We start from the raw sequence: 18994 nt of genomic DNA, 5'->3' as shown, positions 1-18994 counted from the left end.
GAGTTTTATCCTTGTCTTCTGAATGTCCATCCAGGTGCTGGTGTAAAATCCTGTGGTCATTTCCGCTGTTCAGTAGTGGACTGGCACACTCAGCTGATGGATGATGCATGGAGAAAAAGATATTGTCTTTAAGCAACCTAGCACCCAGTTTGTTTGGGTGGATACCATCTGTGTTAAAAAGTTGCCTTTGGCTCCAGAAGATATTGAAATTGTCAATGTAATTCAGTCCTCTCATGGTGCAGGTTTTTTGCAGCCATGAATTTAAACTTAGTAGCCGAGAAAACATATTTGTTCCCCGGGCTGGGAGAGGTCCACTGATGAAAGATTTAACTTTCAGTCTTGCAAGTGTTTCAAAAAGTTCATTGAAATCCACCTTAAGGAGCTCAGACTGCTCTTTCCGAATATCATTCTTTCCCACATGTATGACAATCCGACTGACAGACTTATGTTTCATCAGAATGTTGCAAAGTTCCTTGTTAACATCAGAAACCGTTGCACGAGGAAAACAGTATGTACGGGTAGCCTTGCTTTCAAAGTTTCTGATAATATTGTCACCCACTATCAGCGTGCTTGGCTCGGCTGCTGTCTGAGCGGAGCGCCGCTGCCTGTATGATATTGAGCGTCTGTTAGCTCTGTAAGCTACTGACTGATGTGATCTGTGTCCATTAACATTTGGGGATTCTTCACCCAAACTCATTAGTGCTTCAAATCTATTTTCAAGCCGTACAGGGGGTGGTAGAATACCAATATTGGCTACTCGAGTTGAACCCATATCTGGGGTAGATGATGCTAATGCAGCAATTTGTGACACTCGTGACAGTCTAATGTCTTGAGCACTTTTGGGTCTCGCACCCTGTTTATGCCATCGGTTTGTGTCCTCAATTACTTTAGGTTTCTCTGAGCTCACTATGACCTGTTTATAAGCATTAGGTTCACAGGACTCACCAGCTTTATGTTGAGAAGGACCACGATGAAGCTCCGCTGTATGTTCTGGCAGGGTCGGCAGCGCCACAAGTAACTTTGTTTCGAGAACCGCAATCTTTTGTAAAAGTCTGTGGCAGTTTGAGCAGCAGGTGGATTGAGATCCAAAAGAAGGCATTTTTCTTCTTTTCTTCTGTTTGAGTGTGGGCAGCTGTGTTGTCCTGTTTTAGGATTGTCAGCTCCCGGCAATAGCAGACTGGTAGACTGCAATGATAGAAACCCCAAGTTGTTGAATATTCCAAATATCAATATAGTTCCAGGTATTTGTAGTTTTAGTTTGAGAGCCCAATTGTTTAGTTTAAGCACTGTGCTGAACTGCTGGTAGTTGAATCAAAAGATAAAAGCGAAAAAGCAAAAGCGCAAAGCACAGAGCGCAAGTAAAAGCGTCCGAACAGTAGCAAAGTAGGAAGTATTCACATAAAATGTCCAGTAAATGTACTTTTCCCGCAGTAGTTATTTTGTCTAGGGCAAAGTACTCACATACCTCATATGGGTAATATACTATTACCGCAATAGTTAGCCTGTCTGGAACCGAGCTGACTTGAATCACTATAATGTTTGACACTTGCATTACATGCGAATGTCCCCTACGCTAATAGAACTCTGTTTTTGTCTCCCTGTCTCGTCCTCCACCCCGAGGACAATGAGACAAACAGACCCAGTTCCTGTTGCTATGAAGGTCATCGCACCACTGATCTACTGGCTGTCCTTCAACGTGATGACCAGCCGATGCCTGACCAACGACCACCGGCTAAACCAGTTTAATCCGCTTACCCGCCTCCTATCCCTACCGTATCTATCTATCTATATATATATACATATATATTAATTCCTCCCAAGGGTTTTTGTCCTTCTAGGAGTTTTTCCCATTGGGTTTTTTCCTAGGGGGGTTTTTCGTCCCAGGGAGAGTCAGCCAACTTTGGCTTAACTTAGCTCTTTACTTTATACGTTACATTATTAATATGCTCGCTTGTACGGTTTAACCTTAGCCGCTATCTCTACTTATTATATTATCTATTGATTTTCTGTGTTCTCCTCTACATCTTCTCATATAAAGCTGCTTTGCAACAATAAACACTTGTGAAAAGCGCTATATAAATAATATTGAATTGAATTGAATCTCTCAAATTTTTTAACACATACAAGCAATTCAGGAGAACCAAACTTTTTGACTCCACTAACTGCCTCAAGCAAAACTCTTGGACGTCTTTTAGAGAGTCTATGCTGCAAACGTTGCATATTTTTGAGAATCCAATGTTTAGTTGATCGTGATAACTGGTCATTATCCATGTGAACACGATAATATTCCTCAATGGAACGTCAGAGCTTGGTTTTCCAGGTACCGAAACTATTCATGACACTCGCATCTCCTGGAAATCTGGTTTATTTCAACCAATCAAAGACAACTTTGACATTCTCACAGGGTTTCCAGAGAAGTGTACGAAAAACATCAGACGTTTAGCCAACACGCTGTGGGCGTGACGTCTGAGGCTAAGACTACCAAGCCAGTAGCAGAGCATTACACCCGGCATGAAATGTACGTTCGTTGTGTGAAATGATTGTAGATTTAGTTCATACTAGTGCTGTGACGGATCGCAGTTGAGCCAATCACGACCCGCGGTTTGGCTCACATTGCTATTTGCAGATTATTATGCAAATTTAAAGGTGACATAGAATGGTTGAACGGAGTATTTATTCTTGTTCTGTGATGTGACATGTAGACAAAAAAATTTTTTGTTTGGGTCTGCAATGCCTTAGAAGCTTCCTAAAAACCTCTCTCAGAAAGCTCTATTATAATAATAATTCCTTACATTTATATAGCGCTTTTATATAGCTCAGTACTCAAAGCGCTTTACATATGAATGGGGGAATCTCCTCAACCACCACCAATGTGCAGCATCCACCTGGATGATGCGACAGCAGCCATATTGCGCCGGACCGCTCACCACACACCAGCTTATTAGTGGAGAGGAGACCGAGTGATATAGCCAATTAGTATGAGGAATGATTAGTAGGCCAATGGGCAAGTTTGGCCAGGATGCCGGGGCACACCCCTACTCTTTTCGAAGGACATCCTGGGATTTTTAATGACCACAGAGAGTCAGGACCTCGGTTTAACGTCTCATCCGAAGGATGGGGGATTTCAAACGAGTGGTTTTGCACCTATTTGGCTCCCCCTACTCTGCCCTCCAAAGGCTAAGTGCAGTATCTACGCAAACACTGAAACTGAGAAAAATGGCTTTAAAGTTTTTTACACCAGCCAGTCAAACATGTTACTGCAATTTTGGCACACACATTTATCTGAAATGGGACAAAATTTAACCAGGAGACTTTGTCACAAGACACAACAGATCTCACAAAGCCCATTTTAACCCTTAACTCAATTTTGACCAAATGCGTAGTTACTGCGCTTTCGCTTTGTAGGGCAGTACTGGCTTAACTTGCAATCTCATTACTGATTTGGCTGACTTTGCTGCCACTCAAAAAATGTAGTCAATTATTTGAAAGTGGATGGGCAGTTAGATACCTGTGATATTAAAAGCATCAGTTTTTCAGATTGGGCTGTTTTCTGGCTGACATTTCTAAAAGAGGAATTTCTATGAGACTGAGATGTTTAGCATGTTTAGCACTTTTTGTATGTTTGTGAATGTGGGTAGACTACCATTATTCAACAAAGACAAGGTAAAAATGGTTTTTCATTCTTTGTCCCCTTTAAATAGGGAAAGTTTATCATTTGCACATGTTTCTAAGGCTTACAAACAGTAACATTCAAGTGATTTAAACAATTTAACCGCTTTCTGTAGATTTCTGTACGCATATGCGGTTAAATGTGTCCGGTCCAGCTCCAGTCAGGCGTAACTTAATCATCCCTTCAAAGATCAGAAGTCCTCATGTGTAAACTACAGAGAGAGTCGCGCTGTGTCTCATACTGTAGTCCATTAATACATTTGCTGAATAGAGCAATGAAAAACAACGTAACATTTTTATGTGAAGCGACTGTTTTATGCTGCATCTTCATCCTGAAGCCCCGTTTGGAATTCGCCCTCTGCCTGCATGTGTGCACGCGTTTAAGTGCCCTCAGTAGTGCACATACAGAGAGACACGTTTAAAAAGTAAGCCAACATAAAATTTTTCTGTACTTGACAGGACACATACACAAAAAATGATCTCACAGTATTCTTTTTCTAACAAAAACATTTGTTTATGTCTTAAGTGAATTATAGAATCAGTCTGTGCTTATTTGTTCTTAAAGAGACATTAACCTACTTAAGTCGGCTCTAAAGTAATAATAATATTTAATTTCGTACAATAAAGACAGTGTTATTATTCATTTAATTTGTTTATTTAATGCTAATTTTAGACCATACTTAATGTGCAACTTTGTTTTTTATAAATGTTTGTAATTTTCTTTTAAAATGGCACAAACATTTTAAAATTTGAAGATGGCACTTCAAATGGTGCCATCGTCGAAAGACACCATTTGAAGATAAACGGAGGTGTTTATGGTTGCAATTAGCAGACAGACTGGAGGAGTGATGAAATCATCTGGAAATATTTTAATAATTAGAATAGAAAATAATTTGAGAAGATGTCTGGTCATCTGTTGACGTCTGTTCCCTCTATGTGTTTCTTATAGCGTTTTCATCACATTACATTTATAATTTATTTAGAAAGATTAAAATTTTGAATGGGTTATACTAAAAAGCAATATCACCATTTATTAAATATTTCATAATTTTTCCGTTGTCTTGTTTCTTTTTACGTTATATCTTAGCCTATTTCTTCTTCCTGTTTGTTCTAAAATTATTATGTTTACATACTTATATATTTATTAACACACACACACAAGTGTGAAGTGATTAATATATAAACAGGCCTATGCATATTAATTTGTATGTAAACATAATAGTTTTAGAACAAACACGTAGGCTATAAATATAAGGAAGAAATAATAGAAAACAGGAAAATTATGAAATATTTAATAAATGGCAGGCATGTGCACAGGTAGGACTCAACCTGTGCAGGGCACATGCCCTACTTACATTCAGAAGTGCCCTTTTTTGGAGGTGTTTTATTACCTAATTTTCTTTAATAAAGCAATGATATTGGTAACCCATTCAGCCTGTCTGTTTTACAAATATATTTATCAAATTAAAGGTATTAAAAAATTAGCAGGACAAACGTAGTCTTGTCTCTATGTATTTTAGTGTTGAGATGATGCAGGACACTACGGTATGTGACAATAAACAGGGCTTACAGGAGGCTTAATATTAATAGCTTAATATTTTATGTTACAGTCAATCGCACAACAGCTTTTCCCACCCATTTAGACACGTTTTCACCGTGTTTTCGCTGATTTTACACTGTACTCAAATGCTGCCGCTCTGTCTTTTGCCAAACAGTGGACGTAACCGCAGTCATTTTCGCCAAAGGTGACGTCACGTGCATACCTATTGATATCCCAAGGAGTTCACACCTCAGTCCAGAAGATGGCGGCAATGAACACTGTTTGCAAACTGCCTGTAAAACTACCGAAGAAGAAGAAGCGTTTTCTCTCTCCAGTACAGCAGGAGCGGTGCAGCTCTTTAATCCACAGATAAACACACTAAAGAGAGCGAGCGAGAGAGAGAGAGAGAGAGAGAGAGAGAAATAGAGCGCGTGTGATGTGTTTGTGTATCCTCAGTGTTTTTCTCTCTTGCGTGTTTCATTGAGTGTAAACGGAGTCTTGTCTTTGTGTATTTAAATGTTGAGACGATGCAGGACACTACAGTGTGTGACAGTAAACAGAGCTTACAGGAGGATCAAACTTCCACAGAGTCTCTGGATTCGGTCTGTAACGCTGGAGAACAGCAGCAGATCCTGCAGACCAAACTGAAGATGTGTTCAGTTAAACTCATCGACTCCACGAACCTCATGATGAAGATTAAAACTGAACCCACATAAATCAAAACTGAACCCACAGAAATCAAAACTGAACCCACAGAAATCAAAACTGAACCTACAGAAATCAAAACTGAACCTACAGAAGAGGAAGATCGCACTGATGAAGAAGATTATGATTTTATTCCATCAGGTATGTCTCCTTAATTATTGTCACAAACTCACTAATCAAAAGACCAAAAAATGTAAGTACTAAAATTTAAGGACATTTTAGTTTAGGATATCTATAAAACTTAACAGGCACGTTGGCTTAAAGGGACGTTCCCCCCAAATCACTTACCCCTGTGTCGTTCTAAACCCCAAAGTGCTCAGATCGTCTTAAGAACACATTTTTTAAAATGTATTTTATAAAACCCGGGAGCCCAGCAAAAACAGAACATTCCCCTAACGTTCCCATATGGTTCCTGGGACACAAAAACGTTAACGTTCCCAGAACGTTACATGTAGGTTGTTTTTAGTTATATTTTATAACCTAGGAAGAACATACTCTGTAGTTTTAAGCTATAACGAATAAACTTGTATAGCCTAATGAATGGCCTTTATTAAAGGGATAGTTCACTCAGAAATAATAATAATGTAATTAATTAAAGTCTTAAGAACTAAGACTCCCCATCACTATACAGAATCTCAATTCTTCCTCCTTCTTTGTGTAAAAGACAATTTAATTGTTTAATGTTTCTTTCAGATGTGAAGAGTGATTCATGTTTGGATATAGAAATAACGTCCTCAACATCAAAAGAGCGACTGACAGCACAAACTCTTTCCTGCATCACCTGTGAAAAGACATTCAGCTCACAGAGACATTTAGAGAGACATGAGAGAAAACACACAGAACAGAAACTCTTCACCAGATCTGAGATCAGCTTTACTACCTTACAAGAGAAGAAACTTCATTCAGAAGACCACAGAGAGAAGAAGAAGAAGCAGGTTTCACTGTGAGCAGTGTGGGAGGATTTGTGTCTCTTCCTATAAACTAAATATTCACATGAGGATACACAGTGATGAAAAGCCTTTCAACTGCACTGAATGTGGAAAATACTTCAGAACCAAACAAAATCTTAAAATTCATCAGAGAATTCACACTGAAGAGAAACCTCATCACTGTAGTGTCTGTGGAAAGAGTTTTGTTCGAAAGTCAAACTTACTTTATCACAAGAGAATTCATACAGGTGAAAAACCGTTCAAATGCTCTCAGTGTGACAAGACATTTGCTTCTTCAAGTAACTTAAAAGACCATCAGAGAGTTCATACTGGAGAGAAACCTTATCACTGTAGTCTCTGTGGGAAGAGTTTTAGTCAACAGTCGCACTTACTAAATCACACAAGACTTCATACAGGTGAAAAACCTTTCCAATGCTCTCAGTGTGACAAGACGTTTGCTCAGTCAGCTTCCTTAAAAAAACATAAGAGAGTCCATACTGGAGAGAAACCTTATCATTGTAGTCTCTGTGGGAAAAGTTTTGTTCAACAGACAAACTTATCTAAGCACAAGAGAAGTCATACAGGTGAAAAACCTTTTAAATGCTCTCAGTGTGACAAGACGTTTACTTGTTCAAGTAACTTAAAAAACCATCAGAGAGTTCATACTGGAGAGAAACCTTATCACTGTAGTGTCTGTGGGAAGAGTTTCTCTAATTTATATCATTTAAGAGTCCATCAGAGAGTTCACACTGGAGAGAAACCTTATCACTGTAATGTCTGTGGGAAGAGTTTTAGTGTAAGTGATACTTTACTAAAGCACAGTAGAATTCATACAGGTGAAAAACCGTACAAGTGCTCTCAGTGTGACAAGACGTTTACTTGTTCAAGTAACTTAAAAGCCCATCAGAGAGTTCATACTCAGTGTTGGGCAAATTACTGAAAATTAGTAATTAGTTACAGTTACTAGTTATTTCTTTAAAAGTAACTGAATTACTCTACCAGTTACTGTATATCAAAAGTAATTAGTTACTTAGAAAAGTAACTTTTAAGTTACTTTTATGTCTGCTTTTTAAATGTAAATATGAACAGTACTGAACAGTCAAACAGTAAAATAATATGGATGGGCTTTACATGAAAGACTCTAATATATCACATACTGTAGGAGCCTATTTTGCTTTAGATTAAACCTTTGAATATTTTTGTTAGAAATTATCTTAATATGTAAACTTAGTTTATTTATGTATATCATTTAGACCATTTAGACAAATATTCTGCATGTTTACAAAAATATATAATGTGTTAAAATTGTGTAGTGTCTCTTTAAAAATTTGAAGACAATTGTGTCAACATGTCATATTTTCTAAAATAAATTATCATTTTTCTGATTTCATATTTATTTTAATAAGTTAGAAACGTCTCCGCTGTGTCCTGCTGACAGGCGCGATGCGCATGCAGCAGGTGAGGCAAATTATGGGTCCTCTGAAGGTTAGACCGTCTCATTTCAGTTCTCTTCGCGAACTTCTGAGCGCCTTGAAAGGCCGAGTGCTCACCTTTTATCGCATGCTTAGTAAAGTGCAGCCCTTGAATTGGAACACAGCTTTTGAAGCTTGCGGCTTCATGTTCATTCTAAATGCACTGTCAGCTATTATGAAGTGTAATGATTCATTGCGTCGCCAACCACGGTCCTGCGACGTCAGATATGTCTTGCCTATTTTTTACAAAATAAAGTAACGCAAGTAACGAACTCATTTAAATTTCAGTAATTGTAATTGCTTTACTTGATTTAAAAAAATACTTCGTTACATGCTCGTTACTGCTAAAAGTAGTGGAGTTACAGTAACGCATTACTTTGTAACGCGTTACTCCCATCACTGGCTATGAATATAAGGAAGAAATAATAGAAAACAGGAAATTATGAAATATATAATAAATGGCAGACACAGAAAGGGCTTAAACTGTGCAGCACGCACGCCCTATTTGTCCTTACAGTCAGAAGTGCCATTTTTGTTGGAGGTGTTTTATTATTATTTTTTTATTGAACCGCGAGAAGACAAAAACTTGTATGAAATTTAATGGACATGATAATATGCTTTGGTATGTTTCCAAAGAAAAACACAGATAAAATACAAATACTTGAAAAAATACTTTTAAGTAGAAAGTAATCTGCTTGATAGTGACCATGGCAACTTATCAACCCACCTGTGGTCAGTGGACGTTGGCATGAATGATCTATTTACTTTTTTTGGCAGTCTGTAAAACTACAGATCCGAATTCTTGTTAATCTGTTAGTACAGTCTATCTCACAACAGCTTTTTTCCAGATTCTGTGCTCGGGTTCGGCGCTCTGTCTTTTTGCCACTCAATGGGCGTAACCGCGCAGGCACTTTCTCCAAAGGTGACGTCACGTGAATACCGTCTATTAATTTCCCAAGGAATTTACGCCACACTCCAGAAGATGGCGGTAATGCGCACTGTTTGTAAACTGTCAGTAAAACCACCGAAGAAGAAGAAGAAGCGCCTTCTCCAGTACAGCAGGAGGCGCTGCAGCTCTTTAATCCGCAGATAAACTCACTAAAGAAAGAAAGAGCGCGTGTGATGTCTTTGTGTATCCTCAGTGTTTTTCTTTCTTGCGTGTTTCATTGAGTGTAAACAGAGTCTTGTCTCTGTGTATTTTAGTGTTAAGATGATGCAGGACACTACAGTGTGTGACAGTAAACAGAGCTTACAGGAGGATCAAACCTCCACAGAGTCTCTGGATTCTGTCTGTAACGCTGGAGAACAGCAGCAGATCCTGCAGACCAAACTGAAGATGTGTTCAGTTAAACTCGTCGACTGCACGAACCTCATGATGAAGATCAAAACTGAACCGACAGAAATCAAAACTGAACCCGAAGAAATAAAAACTCGAAGAAATAAAAACTGAACCCACAGAAGAGGACGATCGCACTGATGAAGATGATGATTTTATTCCATCAGGTATGTCTCCTTAATTTTTTTTTTTTACATTTTTAACTGTCATGTGAGCACCTGTTTTGTCACAAACTCACTAATCAAATGTCCAAAAAATTTAAGTAATACAATTTTCGGACATTTCAGTTTAGGATATTTTTAAAACTTATCAGGCACTTAGGCTTAAAGGGTAAGTTAACCCCAAAATGTTAATCACTTACCCCTGTGTCGTTCTAAACCCCAAGTGCTCAGATTGTCTTAAGAACGAACAACAGCAAAAACAGTACGTTCCCATATGGTTCCGGGGACACAAAAACGTTAACGTTCCCAGAACGTTCCATGTAGGTCATTTTTTTGTTATATTTTATAACCTAGAAAGAACGTACCCTGTGTTTTTTTTTTAAGCTATAACGAATAAACTTTTATAGCCTAATGGATGGCACTCTCATGTCTTTCCAAAACTGTAAGACCTCCGTTCATCTTCGGAAACTTTAAGATGTTTTAAATTTAGTCCGGGAGCTTTCTGACCCTCCATTGAAAATCTATGTAACACTGCCAATGCCAATGATTTGTTTGCAGACATTTCTCATTGTGATGGTTAATGTGCATTTAAAAACCCTGTTTTGGATTTATATCCATGTTCTTCCATTTTTGTCCTTGCTTGTTTCTTCTAAATACCTGAAAAACGTCTGATGATTTTGCTGTGTACGTCCAGTTGGCCTAGAACATGGGCGGGTAATAGAAATGTTGGGGGAGTACATCTTGATTGTTATGTCACAGTCAGTGTTATGTTGAGATTGGCCTGTTTTTGACTTTTGGATGAACGAGATTAACATAACATAACATAACATAAGAATGAGGAAACATTACTGTTTGAGGACAGGACTCTGATGATATGTAATTGTTAGAGGTCGACCGATATTGGATTTTGCCAATAACAATAACCAAGGTGGGCACTAACTGCCAGTAACCGATAAATTAACCGATAGTTTTACTGAATTCAAACACAACACTCAAAACTCATTCACTTTTGTGTTGAACTTTATTACCAAATTAGAATAAAGAATTTACAAAATAGTTTGTACTTTTAAAGGACAAGTTTGGTATTTGACACTTAAAGCCCTGTTTTCAGATTGTTTATGATGAAATAGAAAGGTTTTGACTGAAATTTGGACATATGGGGCTGCCTCGAGAATTTTCGGGTGTTTGTGTTTCACCTCCCACCTTTACAATGGTGCCCTGGAACAATTCCTAAAATGCATTAAACTTTCGTTTACAAAGACGTGAAACTCACCGAGTGGTCAGGGGTGTTCACTGGTATGCTCACACAAAAATCGCTGCAAATTACGCATTCCAACAGGTTTTATCGTAGTTTTTGCCAACTCCATTGACTTGTATTAGATGTGCTGTGAGGTACGGTATTACTCCGTGCCAGGAACGTTGTTTGTATTCTTGTAATAAGTTGATATATTAAAAGCAATGTATGCAGCTTGTCCAAGAATAGAGACGAACTCACAAAATCACGTGCTGGTCACTTACCGGGGTTGAAGGCTAAAGCACAGCCACCACTTTTAACAAGATTTACCCTAAGTTATATTAACATTTCCCAGATATAAATTATTTTGCTAAAATATCTAAATAAATGTCTGTGGATATTAATTAATTATTTATTACCTCCGCAAGCGGTCACAGTTTGATACAGTTAATGCGTGAGTAAATGCATAGATTAACAGCGTTGTCAACAGCCATTTCATAAGCTATAACAACAAAATATTAATTCTTCTGACATCAAATAAAATGACCATGTTACCACATTAGTGATTGTGATGATGATAATTATTATAAGGGTTTGTTCAGTTCAGTAGTGTTGTAGTAATTATGTCAAAAACAGTATAACAGTAAATAAAAATCGGTTCAGCATATCGGTTATCGGGCACATAAGCATCCAAATATTTGTTATCGGCATTGGTTTAAAAAAATGAGTATCGGTCGATCTCTAGTTAAGGGTACCCTTAATAATAAATGGGTTGCAAGAAAAACCCTTAAGTGAACCATAAGGCTGTCAATAAGTATTTACCCTTAAATGCTAAAGTATTACCTTAAGTTCTGCTTTGTGTTGCTACAAAGTCCTTAAGTCCCATTTTCCCTTGAAAACTTAAGGGACTATGAGGTCCCTTAACGTCACACGCGATGGCTGATTTTATGGTTATTTAAGGAAATGAATTACTAACGCGCATTTCTAATGATCTAAATGATCCCTAGAGAAAAGTGATGCGCATTTATTAGGAGAATAGCGGTTTGATCGCCTGTCAAGCTAATGTGTTTCCAGTCTGAATTACTTTGAGGTTTTATACATGTGGCACCTTACAGTCTGTTATTTGTGATGTTTCATTGTACACAAATCCGCCATCTGTTAAGCTGCGTGCGTTGATTTGTTTACATACCCTGCTGAAAAAAAAACAATAAAACCATTACAGAAAATTCTAATGGTTTCCACTAAAATACCAATAGGAACCATTAGCTTTTACCATTAAAATCACTACACTGTAATATGTCTTGGGCCATATTCCATTAGAACCAATACATAGAACCCATAGAACCAATACATAACATTAGGGACTAACAAAGACCAAAACACTGTAGTGTGTTTTGGGCCATATTCCAATTAGAACCAATAAAATTCCCAATAAAACCAATAGAATTTCTGTGATGGTGCCTATTGTTTTTTTTAGCAGGGTAACTATAGCAACCGCTTCTCTGCTGCCGTGTTTTGGCAGAGACTATCGTAAAATACTTAGTATAAAGACTTACCTCAGGGATTTTTTCCTCCCTCAGGGAAACCCTTACTTAAGGAGTTTCATGCAACCGGACACTGGGCTCTGATTCTACCGCTATTCATTTAACCCTAGCTCCTCAACTATTTGCGCTGTCACAAAAAGTTTGAATTGTTCCTAAAAGAAGACAATTGCGCCTTTTGGCAATATATGGTTCATTCTGGTACTTTCTTTGCTTTTCGTCCGCCAATCGCTGCTGTTTTGTGGAGAGCTGAAGGGGAGCGTGTTAGGTTCGCAGAATAAAGTCAAGGGAGTAAATGCGCATGGAGCAGTGAGATAAACAAAAGCCTCCTAAGTGAAAACTGTCTAACACTGAAGTTACTCGCTGTTGTGGCTCATGACTCCACGGCCCGACTGTTTAAGTTATTTTTTAATAATGCACTGAAGCAGTGTTGATTTTCACTTCTGGTCCTCTGTTTCAGAACCTGTCAATGCTCAGGTAAGCCACGGGCTAGTTGGTTAAATTAACCCAGAAAAGATTTTTGCTTATACAAAACTACATTTAAGGTTCGTTTCTCACCAAACCCACAGTATACAGTCAGATCACAACACCTGAGCTTATGGCATGATTTGCGTGGATTATGATGGCCTATATGTGTATCTTCTTTAAAAAAAATAATGATTAAAAACTGGATTGAAATGTGACGTCCAAAGTGCGGAACTTTTCTTTTTAGAGGCTCATCAAACACTTTCTGCCTCCGCCACTGATTAAATCTACAGCTTTTTGAATTACTACTTTATTTTTTGCGGACAACGCTTTTCGGGAATGAATGGAGGTAAGAAATTTAAGACTTGGGTAAATAAAATTTAAGACCTAGGATAAAAATCTGGGTGATTTTAAGGCCTGAAATTGAACTTTCTGAATTCTAAAGTTTTTAAATGTGACCAAGAATTTTAAACTGTATTTACCTCATCATAGCGATATTATTAGAGCTCTGTACATGGTAATGACACATCATGAGCCTCAAACAGTAATATACAAAAGAAAAGGAGACTTTTCTGTGCTTCTGTGATCCACAAGAACATAGACAAAGGGAATCTCCGGTGGAGCACATATGTCTGTTTGAAAATGCACGTTTCGATGCACAATTACTAAAGGTCGACTGATTCTTCAGATTTGCTAACAATAACTATCGTTCATCTGCAAAAATTCCGACTGATAGTTTTTTTCGGTTGCGTTTTGTGCATACTCAACAGGGAACTAAGACAGCAGGAAAGCTCTGCTACTGATCTGCATTAGTAGATTGCCCCCTACTTGCGAAAACTAACACCATTAATGTCTCGTGCTGGTTGTGACACGTGATGTGATACGCACCGCAGCAACAGGGGATCGCACGTGAATGTAAAACCAAGTAAAAAGGTACAGTACACTAAAGTTCACGTTGTCAAATATTACAAACCTGTATAAGTAAGAAATAGATGCTGCATTAGTTGTAACTTATATGTTTCCCAACAAGGCTGAGATGATGCTAACATTAATAGGCTACCTTAATAGAAATTAACAACACCACAAAAATACAAAACAGTGTGTCTTCACTTTTGCTGCGTTTTGCTGTAGTGTTAATACCAATCACGTTTTTAACATTTCTAAATAGACTAAATACATTTTTAAAGCGTCCGATTAGAGAATGTCATTTAGCCTTCATGCAGCCGAGAGAAAAGTAACTTACAAACAGTTACGGTCTGGTTTTAGCTGGTTTTTATCATCATTGAAATACATAATTTGTTATTTTGATAAGATTAACGTCATGGATGATAGAATTAGATGTGAATGACGTCATTATGTAAAGTACGTTAAAGAACTGGTTCACAAAAAAGAGTTGCACTTCCCATCACTATACAGAATCTCAATTCTTCATCCTTCTTTGTGTAAATAAGAGTGAAAAGACAATTTAATTGTTTCATGTTTCTTTCAGATGTGAAGACTGATTCATGTTTGGATTTAGAAATATCGTCTTCAACATCAAGAGAGCGACTGACAGCACAAACTCTTTCCTGCATCATCTGTGGAAAGACATTCAGCTCACAGAGACATTTAGAAAGACATGAGAGGAATCACACAGAACAGAAACTCTTCACCAGATCTGAGATCAGCTTTACTACATTACAAGAGAAGAAACTTCATTCAGAAGACCACAGAGAGAAGAAGAAGAAGAAGAAGAAGCAGTTTCACTGTGAGCAGTGTGGGAGGATTTGTGTCTCTTACTCTAAACTAAATCTTCACATGAGGACACACAGTGGTGAAAAGCCTTTTAACTGCACTGAATGTGGAAAATACTTCAAAACCAAACACACTCTTAAAGTTCATCAGAGAGTTCACACTGAAGAGAAACCTTTTCACTGTAGTGTCTGTGGGAAGAGTTTTAGTCACAAAAAAAACTTACTTTATCACAAGAGAATTCATACTGGAGAAAAACCTTACAAATGCTCTCAGTGTGACATGACATTTACTTGTTCAAGTAACTTAATAGTCCATCAGAGAGTTCATACTGGAGAGAAACCTTATCTCTGTAGTCTCTGTGGGAAGAGTTTTAGTCAACAGTCTACATTATTTAATCACCTAAGAATTCATACAGGACAAAAACCTTTCAAATGCTCTCAGTGTGACAAGACGTTTGCTCAGTCAGGTTCCTTAAAATCTCACCAGAGAGTTCATACTGGAGGGAAACCTCATCACTGTATTGTTTGTGGGAAGAGCTATAGTGTAAAGCATACCTTACTAAGTCACATGAGAATTCATACAGGTGAAAAACCTTACAAATGCTCTCAGTGTGACATGACGTTTACTTGTTCAAGTAACTTAATAGTTCATCAGAGAGTTCATACTGGAGAGAAACCTTATCACTGTAGTGTCTGTGGGAAGAGTTTTAGTCAACAGACTGGATTACTAAATCACAAGAGAGTTCATACAGGTGAAAAACCTTTCAAATGCTCTCAGTGTGACATGACGTTTGCTCAGGCAGGTTCCTTAAAATTTCATCAGAGAGTTCATACTGGAAAGAAACCTTAACACTGTAATGTTTGTTGGAAGAGTTAATCAACAGTCAGTCTTTGTAAAGCACCAGTGACCTTAATAAGGTTATGAAACCAAAAACTTGTATAAAGTTTTAAATGTTGTTAAAAGTTAATACAACTGTTCGATAGCAGGACTGAAAAAGGTTCTTCTCTATGTAAGGTGAAGTTTCAAATTAGCTTTCCTTTATGGGGTGTCGGTTAGAACACACTGAATTCCTTTAGTTTCGTGGAATAGGGTTTAATTTGTCATTTTTCAGTATTCCACAACACAGCAGTGCACAGAATTACAGGTCACAAGTAAGGAGTTTTATGTGTGTTTATGTGTGGTCTAAAGGAAACAAATAAAGATATATATTAACAAATGTTTCTCAAGTATTATTGCACAGACATTATTTCACAACAGTTGTCAATAAAACCTCTAAATGAGAATAATTTACAGAAATGAACATACAGGCATTATAATTATTACTCAATACTACCACCTGTTGGTCAGAAACGGCAAAACACTGAAACCGTAACTTATTTCTGAGGTAAATTAAACGAACTGAATATAAACCACAAATATTGCTTAGATAAAGATCAAATGGCAAGCATTTACATTATAAATGTGATAATCACACATATATACATACAAATCAAACGATGCTTACCAGATATATACAATAATAGCAAGTAATACTGAACATAATTGGCACATTTACATATTGTCACAATCCCGCGACAAACGGCTTAAATAACAACAAATACTTCTATCTTAGATGCAGAATAACATTGTAAAAATACTTTACAAACTCCTTAACTAACATTGATTATTTACTGAATAGACAGATAACTTACTTTTGCGTATTCACGCACACTTTGCACACACACAGTCCCGCTCGTATCTGCTGCTGAATCAGTCTCCCTGACGACCACTAATGGAAAAGCGCGCATGCGCACAGAACGCAGCCTTTCTAACAACAACCCCAAATCAGAAAAAGTTGGGACACTGTAGAAATTGTGAGTAAAAAATGAATGGAATGATTTATAAATCTCATAAACTGGTATTTTATTCACAATAGAATACAGATAACAAATCAAATGTTGAAAGTGAGATATTTTGAAATGGCATGCCAAATATTGGCTCATTTTGGATTTCATGAGAGCTACACATTCCAAAAAAAGTTGGTACAGGTAGCAATAAGAGGGCGGAAAAGTTAAATGTACATTTTAGGAACAGCTGGAGGAGGACCAATGTTTAGGAATAGGAATGTTGTCCTATTCTTGTCTAATACAGACTTCTAGTTGCTCAACTGTCTTAGGTCTTCTTTGTCGCATCTTCCTCTTTATGATGCACCAAATGTTTTCTATGGGTGAAAGATCTGGACTGCAGGCTGGCCATTTCAGTACTCAGATCCTTCTTCTACGCAGTCTTGATGTTGTAATTGATGCAGTATGTGGTCTGGCATTGTCATGTTGGAAAATGCAAGGTCTTCCCTGGAAGAGACGACGTCTGAATGGTATCATATGTATCTAGAACTTGAATAAACCTTTCAGCATTGATGATGCCTTTCCAGATGTGTAAGCTGCCCATGCCACAAGCACTCATGCAACCCCAAACCATCAGAGATGCAGGTTTCTGAAATGAGCGATAATAACAACTTGGGTTGTCATTGTCCTCTTTAGTCCGGATGAAATGGTGTCCCAGTTTTCCAAATAGAACTTTAAATTTTGATTTGTTGGACCACAGAACAGTTTTTCATTTTGTCAAAGTCCATTTTAAATGAGCCTCGTCCAGGGAAAACGCCTGTGCTTCTGGATCATGTTTAGAAATGGCTTCTTTTTTGACCTATAGAGTTTTAGCTGGCAACAGCGAATGACACTGTGGATTGTGTTCACCGACAATGTTTTCCAGAAGTATTCCTGAGTCCATGTTGTGTTTTCCATTACAGTATCATTCCTGTATGTGATGCAGTGCCGTCTAAGAGCCCGAAGATCACGGGCATCATGTATGGTTTTCCGGCCTTGACCCTTACGCACAGAGATTGTTCCAGATTCTCTGAATCTTTGAATGATATTATGCACTGTAGATGATTATAACTTCAATCTCTTTGCTATTTATCTTTAAGAAACTCAGAAAACGAATTTTCACTGCAGCATTGGGGGAATTGGTGATTCTCTGCCCATCTTGACCTCTGAGAGACACTGCCACTCTGAGAGGCTTTTTTATACCCAATCATGTTGCCAATTGACCTAATAAGTTGCAAATTAGTCCTTAAGCTGTTCCTTATATGTACATTTACATTTTCTTGCCTCTTATCGCTACCTGTCCCAACCCCTCCTGGAATGTGCAGCTCCCATGAAATCCAAAATGAGCCAATATTTGGCATGGCATCTCAAAATATCTTACTTTCAACATTTGATATGTTATCTATATTCTACTGTGAATAAAATATAAGTTTATCAGATTTGTAAATTAATCCATTACTTTTTTACTTACATTTTCTACAGTGTCCCAACCTTTTCTGATTTGGGGTTGTAGTAAAATAAGAACAAATAATCAAATTATGAGCAATATTGCAGATAAATAGAACAGAACAAACATACAAATGAAATAAAACAGTGCTGCTCGTGTTTTTAGATTAATCTAACAATACTGTATTATGGAGGACGAAAAATTACTTAAAGGTTCCATATTTGAAAGCTTTCTAGTTTTATTTTAAGTTATAATGTCCGCCAAGGGATAGTTCACACAAAAATGAAATTTCTGTTATTTTTTTACTCACTTTCATGTTGTTACAAACCTGTATAAATTTCTTTGTTCTGATGAACACGAGGGAAGATATTTTGAGGAAAGTTTGAGTAAATACATTTGTGAGCCCCATTTGCTTCCATAGTATTATTTTTTTTTACTATGAAAGAGTTTTTTTAATGGTTTTCGATGAGTGAAATACACATTTGCATTATGTTATCCATGGAAGTAAACTAAATGTTATTTTCTGTACACTAAATGGGTCAGTGTCTGTAAAGCAGGTGATGAAAGCAGGTGATGATCTGACCAAACGTCTTGAAATTTTAGTGCCTAGCAGCATGTGCGAACCACGTGACGACCTGACATGACGTCAACGCCTTAAAAGTAGCGGGGTTTTTATTAAGGTAATGTGCCAAGCTATTAAACAGTGTGTATGTGTGTGTGTGGGAGCAAACAAACTGTTTAGAACTATAGAATAGTGTTCATTTGTATTGTTTTTCATATTTTATTTACACATAATTTTTATATCACATTTGTCTCTTTTATTAACTCTTTTGTTATATGTCAAACTCGTTTATTTTATATTGCGTGCTGTGATTTTACAAATTGGTTTTAAAGTCTTA

The 18994-nt window shown here is 37.4% G+C and overlaps 1 protein-coding gene and 1 pseudogene across 3 annotated transcripts in view; both read left to right on the top strand.

The window, feature by feature from the left end:
* The window catches only part of LOC129437097 (uncharacterized), a 524696-nt gene that overhangs the window by 235582 nt on the left and 270120 nt on the right, over positions 1 to 18994 (top strand). The gene's annotated exons all lie outside the window — the stretch shown is intronic.
* Positions 3699 to 17947, top strand: LOC129437410 (uncharacterized; annotated as a pseudogene).

This window comes from Misgurnus anguillicaudatus, chromosome 24 (assembly GCF_027580225.2).
Source record: "Misgurnus anguillicaudatus chromosome 24, ASM2758022v2, whole genome shotgun sequence".
Lineage (NCBI taxonomy): Eukaryota > Metazoa > Chordata > Actinopteri > Cypriniformes > Cobitidae > Misgurnus > Misgurnus anguillicaudatus.
The sequence above is the reverse complement of the archived record's forward strand: the minus strand, read 5'-3'. Positions and strand labels throughout refer to the sequence as shown.